General features: G+C 33.4%; 1 non-coding gene across 1 annotated transcript; it reads left to right on the forward strand.

Annotated features, from left to right (window-relative positions):
- Positions 1 to 4,214: 4,214 nt before the first annotated feature.
- On the forward strand, positions 4,215 to 4,320 carry LOC122095181. The gene has a single exon (XR_006145060.1). It is a non-coding gene; the product is annotated as a U6 spliceosomal RNA (small nuclear RNA).
- Positions 4,321 to 8,658: the final 4,338 nt, after the last annotated feature.

The following is an 8,658-nucleotide window of genomic DNA, read 5'->3' on the forward strand; positions in this document are numbered from 1 at the left end:
AACCTTGTAGAATTCTGCTGTAAATCAATGTGGTTCTGGGCTTTTCTAAGAACAGAGGTCTCTTACTGCTTTTTCTATTTCAATGCTTGATATGGGCCTGTTAAGATGGTTTAACTCATTTGCTCCTTTTCAGTTGTTGCTGGTGTTGAGTAGAATCTGCTCACCCACTGTGTCTGGTGCCTTTGTCCTGGACCCCCTCTGTTGTATGTATGGTGGAGTGACTATGGCCCCCACCAAAGCTGCCTCAGCCATGGCTACAGCAACTGCTCAGATCTGTCTCCTTCCCTGGATTTTCCCTCTCTAGCCAAACTCTGTACTGTGATGGCACACAGTGTGATACTCTAGCCTAGTACTGTTCGCTGGAACACTAAAACTGCTTTCTGTGAGAGAGATTGTTTAACCTCCAGGTTCTCCTCCACCATCCTCCTCCACTTCTCATAAACATTTTCTTATTACAAGATTATTCTAGATTAGCTATATTATGATTGATAATGACCAAGATTGACAGAAAGGTGAAGGAAAATTGTCTACACTTCCATGAGGTTCTGACTTGTGTTTCAAATGTTATAAAAGCTCTCCATGAGAAATCTAGCAGCTGCATTTCTAAATAGTCTTTGCTTGCTTACAATTTCTGATAATGTTTCAATTGAAGTACTTCTCCTTAGAGTCCCATACCATTCAATGATGCTGTATTATATCTTTGTTACATCTTGAAGATAGCTCTTGGTGATTAAATTTGTGCTTTTCAAATAAGCTCTCGCAATTCCATCCACAAAATGCAGACAAAAATTATCTGAAATAAATTTGTATCTGTTGATAGTGAATATATTTTATTTTCCACTACAAACATAGAATGTAGTAAAAATTTTCACAGAAAACACACTGCACTAGGTTGTGGGCAGATTCTAATGAAAATAATATACTGTGTTTATGTAGAGAATTTGAGCATCCAAAATTTTAGTATGCCTGTGGTCCTAAAACTAATACTTTACTTATATTGAGTGACAAATACAACTTGCTATATGTACAGTTTTCCTAGTATGTTTTTAATATATATTTTATTGTAAAGATACTGTACAGAGGGGTTACAGTTGCATAAGTAAGGTAATGAATACATTTCTTATTGAGCATTGTTACCACCTCTTTTGTACTTCCCCTACTATTCCTTACCTTCACACATCCACAACACCTCCGTCCACCTCCCTCTAATAGTATCTTGCAAATCTCATTGTTACAATGGGACAACCTGTATCCTTTCCTTGTGTCTTAAATGAAGAAATGCTGGCTTGTTTCATGCTGATTCTACTTGTGTAGACACACTTAAAAACACTTTCCAAGTCCAAAATCACATAAATGAAATGCACATCATCTTTTGTCAGTTGATATAATTGTGTTCTACACATTTATTGACAGGTTACAAATTATTCTTAAATTTTAATACATAAAAAAACTTTCTTTGTTTCTTATTTTAGTGGCCAGGACATCAGCACCACCTCAGTCAGCATTTCTCACTTTAAACTTTTCATATGGGTTAGTTAAATTTTGACCTGTGCTCCCGTCTTCTGGGGAGTCACTCATCTGCTTAAGAATTGATGCTGACTGTTGGAAAAGAGCCCAAGGAAGGATGCCATTTAAAGCCTTATAACTTTATTCTTAATAATCCTACTACTTTGGCTGTTGAGTGTGACTACAAGAGCAAGCATTCCATGGGGAGCAGGGAGACACCATATGACTTATACTTATTTAGATTTCTGAGTGACTTGCTATCACTTGTACTGCATTTTTTTCAAGTCGAATCTCTCTAAACCTACCAGTTGTAAGAGATAAGAGGAGTGGTAAAAGAACTCTTAGAGACAAATATATCTTCAACACATTTGTTACCAAGCATTCTGTCAAAGGCATATTCAACAACTAGTGAAACTTTTGTTGGCTATATCTATGTGTCTTTCTCCATTTGTGCATGTGTACATGTGTGTACATATGTATGTATTTGTGTGTACAGTAACATTCATGTGTACATATATGGGCCTATATACGCATATATGCATATGTAAATAAATATCAGGTGTTCAGTGATTTAATCTACAGTTCCCAGCACATTGTGCTTATCACAAAGTGTACATCATAAACTGCTCTTAAGGATCTGTGCTATATGAGGGATATCCTTTGTACTTACTTCCCCCATTACCTTGTTTTTCATCCCTGTGAAAAACTTCAGCCTACTTTCCATAGGATAGCTTTTTTTTTGTTACTTACTGATAATAAAAGTAAAAGGTTGCTTGTAAAGAAAAAGAACTTTTAGGTCCCAAGCTAAAAGTATCTTATCGGTCTCAATGATTCATATGAGATAAAATTTATAATAGTACTTAAAGTGAAAAGGAATTCCTAGATCTGTTGTTTTGCCATTTAGAATGGCAAAGAATAATTTCACATCACTGTTATAACTCTTAAAGAATGCAAGGGTAAGTGATGGTCCCTATCATGTCCCCACAAAACCAGTGGATAATGACGGATAATAGTAGACCAGCAGAAAATCTAAGTAGCAGACATAGAGCATGAAAGAGAAAGAGCAAAAATGAGAGAGTGCAAGAAAGGGAAAAATATCATAATACTTAAAGTGCGTAACAGATAAACGAGTTGTATGAGAATATTCATATTGCTATATTGAGACTCTACATGTACACTTGAAGGTAGTTGATGTATGATAACTCATCAACATAAAATATTAAGTGATTTTGATAAAAAATAAAAATGATTCAGAAGAAATTATAAATGCAAAAACAGTCTTCACAGAAGCAAACTCTCAGAAATATTTCTTGACTTTGAAAAGGTTAAATTGGCTGCAGTTAGTATAAATTTAGAAGTATGACAATTTACAAAAATATAAAAATATGTTTACATATTTCATTATATAACCCAAAGGAGAAAGCAAATATTGTTCACATGATTTTTTAAATCACAGTTTCTCAGGTGCTGGGAAGGTGGCTCAGTGGTAGAGTGCTTGACTTGCATGAATGAGGTCCTGAATTTCATTCCTTAGCACGACATAAGCAGAAAAAATGAAAGTGGTGCTATGGCTCAAGTGGTAACACTAGCCGTGAGCTGAAGAACTGAGGGACAGTACCCAAGACCCAGAGTTCAAGCCCCACAACCAACAAAACCAAAGCAAAAAAAAACAAAAACAAAACAAAACACAGTTTCTCAATTTTGTGGCCTCAATTCTGTAATACCACTACTTCAGACTAGGGTTAAGATTTTAGGTGTGGACATTTATCAACACTACTGATTCAGACTCTACTTGATAAAAATTTTAATCAATATTTTGTTTTTAGTTTTGCTCTTTGTAAATTCACATGCACCTATGAAAAATGGTGTGGCCATCCCAATAATATTCTCAAAGTACCTCTTAATGATGACTCACAAAATGTTTTATTATATTACAAGGAAAAAATGCTATGAAGAAAAAAATAATTAAATATTAATGATTACTAAAATAAAAAAAACAAAACAATTACCAGAGTTTTCAGTATTTGAAGTGTACATAGTAGATTTTACTATTTTCTCATATTCCTGTACATGTAAAACTGGGTAAAGCTATGAGTAGCCTTTAAATTTACCCACTAAGATTACTATTTATAGTTCATCTCATCATTTATATGTGGCTTTTATAATTATTTGTTCATCATTAACATATAACGTAAGGGAGCCCTAAAGATTTAACAGAAATTGTGTACTTTAAATCTTAACTCTTCACTCTGCTTCTTTAAACAGTCTTTGCAACTTCTCATTAGTAAAGTTTCTATAAACTCTGAAATGTACATACTTACTAGTACATGCTACTAGAAATATTATATACTTTATCAAAAAATTTTATGACCTGCCAAACAGTCTTAATTTTATCATATATAAGCAAATCCCAAAAATAAACATATTTAAATCATTAAAACTTTTAATAAACCTTAACATTTGCTGCAATGATCACTATGACAGGTGCCTTGTGTAGAATAATTGAATTCCTCTTCCTACACATCTCATGAACAACAAATACCTGGAATTATTTTGTTTTTGCCATGTCAATCTTGACTTTACTCTTAAATGTGTGCTTATGTAAGAAATAAATGGTTCTAAAATTTCACAATTCTTTTGAACTTACTTTTTGTTGAATTGTCTAGTTTAAGAAAATCAATTACACTTTATATATACAATAATGTTCTGTGCTCAATTTGGCTGCACATACACTAAAATTGGAACATACAGAGAAGATTAACATAGTCCCTGCAAAAGGATGACACGCAAATTAGTGAATCGTTCCATACTTTTACAACAACAGATGCTGGAAGGGATGTGGCCAGAAGGGAAGCCTACTGCATTCTTGGTGGGAGTGTAAACTTGTTCATCCACTTTGGAAAGCAGTTTGCAGGTTCCTCAAAAGACTCCACATAGAGCTCCCCTTTTACACAGCAATCCCACTTTTGGGCATTCCCCTAAATGATCAGAAACAAGTCCATACTAAAACTACCACCACAACAATGTTTCTTGTAGCATTATTTGCCATAGCTAAGATATGAAACCAACTCTGATTCCCCTCAGTAGAAGAATGATCAAGAAAACATTCTGTGTGTATGTGTGTGTGTGTGTGTGTGTGTGTGTGTGTGTGTGTGTGTGTGCGAATGTACACTTACACAACCACTTTGGAAATCAGTCTGGTGAGTCCTCAGAAAGCTAAATATTGACTTTCCTTATGGCCCCTTCATACCACTTCTAGGCATCTATTCTGAACAACAGGTACTAATATTCAAGGACACATGCACCTCCATGCTTATTGTAGCACTGTTCACAATAGCCAGGATATGAAAAAAAACATATATACCACCAGAGATGAGTAGATCCAAAAACTGTGGTAACTATACACAATGGAATATTTTCCAGCCATTAGAAAGGACAACATAATGGCATTATTAAGGAAATCAATCAAGCTACAGGAAATCTTGTTGAGCGAGGTAAGCCAAAAGCAAAGAGACGAACGGCACATGGTCTCCATGATAAGTGGATGTTAAATCCAAAATGTAAGGTGATATGAAAAAATTAACAACACTTAAGAAACCAAGAACTTCCACTCATCTGGTCGAATCACTATTAAATAACCACATTTTGCTGATCATATGTGCACACTGAAGGGAAACCAGAGGACGACACAAGACTAGAGAGAATCAGGGAAAAACATACAATAGTGGGATCCATCAGCTGCACTGGACATTGACCAAAATAAACTAAGCAACTCCATGTCACTGAAGGGAGGGAGGGAACAAGTGGGAAAGAGGGAATAGCTGACGCTATACAAAACAAAAAATATACATATTTCAAAACAAAAGAAGTATATATATATATATATATATATATATATATATATATATATACTTTTGTATATATATATATATACAAAAGAAGTATATATATATATATATATACATACACATATATATATGTATATATATATATATACATATATATATATATGTATATATATATATATATATATGTATATATATATATATATATATATATAAAGAAATAACTCTATTGCAAAGCTCATAGAACTTATAAATGTTGTAGACTATGATAGACAATTTGCTCCATCGAAGTTAGAATATGTTTGTGACTTTAACTAAGCATCACTATCCCACAATATTGTGAAATTTGGGAACTTATGTAACCATGTAATCACAATAAAAACATTTGAAAAAATGATGTAGGTGGAAAACTAAGTTGCTCTATAAAACAAAAAAGGAAAATGTTCTGTGTGTATATGTGTGTACAAACACACACTCACACATATACTATATATATACATATATATGTCTATATATTAATTCTATGCCTCCATCAGAAAGAATGACATCGCCCAATTTGTTAGGAAATGGAAAGTCTTGGAAAAAATTATATTAACTGATGTAAGCCAAGTCCAAAGAAACATAGGTCCCATGGTATCCCTTATTTGCAATAGCTAGTATATGTCTGGGATAAGCAGAAATGTTGAAAAGCTTTGTGTATATGACTAAATAAGTTGATGTTAAGCTAAGTGACCCCCAAGATAGAGACACAATTTTTTTTCTTTCTTGCTGTTGTTTCTCACATATTTATAATGTACAACGTGATTTTTTTTGTTTTTTATACGTTCCTCCCCAACAGTATAACCCTCGTTTTCACTTTATTTGATGTTGGTGCACCTGCATCTTGTATATACACTTCTCTAATTTCGGGAGGGAAAGGGAAAAAAACAACATGCTTAAATAGGAATACAGTTTGACCTATTGTATAACAATAGATGCACAAGACATTATTTTGAAAAACGAACTTTACAATTTAGGCTGGGGACATTGGGTGGGGATTGGGGTTGTGAGGAGTGTACTTGTGGAGGTGGAAGGGAAGGAATGGTGGGGGAAAAACAAAGGAGGAGGTAACAAAGCTTGACAGGAAATGTACTTATTACTTTGCTCATGTTACTGTAACCCCTTTGTACAGTATTTTTACAAAAAAAGTATAAAAATGTTTTGAGATGGAAGAGTTTATTTTGCCTATTTTACCCATATATTATCATTAACAAAGAAATTAATGCAAAACACTGATATGAAGATATTTTGAAAAAGTGAGTGTGTGTGAATTCCTGCGTGTTAGCATGCTCAGAGTTTGAAATCAGGGCCTCAAGATCTCACTACGTCTTGCTCTCTAGATTGGTGAGCTACTATATAAGCTACATCTCCATTCCTGGCACTTTGCTAGTTCATTAAAATTTTTGAAAATAATCTCATGAATTTATTTTGTCCTGATTGGCTTCCAAATGTTATCCACAGATGTTAGCCTCTTGAGTAGGTATCTCGAGTAGTTAGGATTACAGGTGTGACAAACCAGCACAAGGCTTTCAGAATAATTTTAAAAGTAGAAGAAAATTTACTTCACAGAGGCCTGTTTTATCATCTAGTTTTAAAGCATTTTGGAGTGATTATATGTGAATTTTTTCATTCTTGAATTCTTAAAATACAGTAAGTGATGATATTTAAAAGATTTAGTACTTTGTAAAACAGATACTGGAACTATGGGACAGAAGAAATTTGCCTCTCTTTGGACCATAATTTATAAGCTTAGCTTTGTGCATAATAACCCAATGTCACAAACACAGTCTGTGTTGAAGACAAAATGTAACAGAAAACAATCACCATGGAAAATAATTGCTATGCTATTATTTCTTGGACAATAAAAATATTGAATTGAGAGTACCAGAGAATGGAGAGAATTTACTTACCTTTTGTGTATTGCTGAAAGACTTTTGGAAATTTTACTCATTTCCTTCCTCACTGTGTGTCTTGGGCCATGCTCTTAGTGCCTTTAATTACAATTTTTCCAAACACTAAAATGGTAATAACATTAGCATTATAGCAAATATTATCTTAAGAATTAAGGGTCCTTAGGATGATGAACTCTTTTCTCATTCTTGTAGAGGCATTACCAGATGAGAGGAACTGTATTTTTGTTTGCTTACTTTCATTTATTCTTCAGTTTGAAATCTGAACTACTTAAAACCGAAAGAAACCAAAATTAGCCAGGCAGGCTTTGGAAAGAGCAATCAATGTAAAATAAAAGAAATACATATAGCTATGTAAAAGGCCTAACTAAATTGTTATATAGTTTCAAGCATAAACAGAAAATTATTTAAGCAGTATCAAGTTATTGAAAATGTTAGGAGTTGCTTAATTTTTCCTTTTTACTACCTTGAATTAATTATTTTTGTATAGAGAGATTAAAAATGAGATTAACAAGATACTTGATTAAAAATGGACAAAAGTTTGTATAGACATGTTTTCCATAAACCCCTCTATATCACCAGTGGGTTTACACAGTTGTGTTTAATATAACTTTTGTGCTGGCTTAATGCATTGTGAGCAGAAGTCATTAGAGAAATGTAATTCAAAATTACTATGATACTACTTTATAACTATTATAACTCTTATCAAAAAAAATCAAAGGAACCAGGTGTGGTGGTAAAGGTTCGTAATTCCAAGCATTTAGGAGGTTGGATTTCAGTCTTAAGCCAGTCTGGGGTACTGAAGAGAGTAAAAATTTGCCCTTTATTAACTTTTATATAAAAGGTAATAATGTTGGTGAGAGTGTGAGGAAAAGGAAAATTTCTACACTCTTGGTCAAAATACAGGTTAGTATTCTCCTTGTAGAAAGTAGTATGAAGTTTTTTAAAGAAATCATAGTTGAAATACCATCTGACCCACCAATCATGTGATTATTTCTCTCTGGGTAACTCGTAATATATCTGTAGTTCATTGTTATTCACATTATTCACAACAACAGCCAAGATATAAATCGAAGTTCAGTGTTCAACTACACTAATAAAGCAACTCTGGTACATGCACAAATATCTTTTTCTGTTTCATCCTTAAAAAAACAAGAGACTTCTCCCATTAGCCACAACTTACAATGACCTGAAAGTTGGATTCGAAATGAAGAAAATGTTATGTTCTGATCTTTGTAAACACACACACACACACACACACACACACACACACAATCCTCAAACATTAAGACAGAATTTTTTTTTTAAAGTAAAGCAAAGTGGAACTTCTGGGGCATTTAGTTCAAAATGCATAAGAT

This window comes from Dipodomys spectabilis, unplaced genomic scaffold (assembly GCF_019054845.1).
Source record: "Dipodomys spectabilis isolate Male_0828 unplaced genomic scaffold, ASM1905484v1 ptg000339l, whole genome shotgun sequence".
Classification (NCBI taxonomy): domain Eukaryota; kingdom Metazoa; phylum Chordata; class Mammalia; order Rodentia; family Heteromyidae; genus Dipodomys; species Dipodomys spectabilis.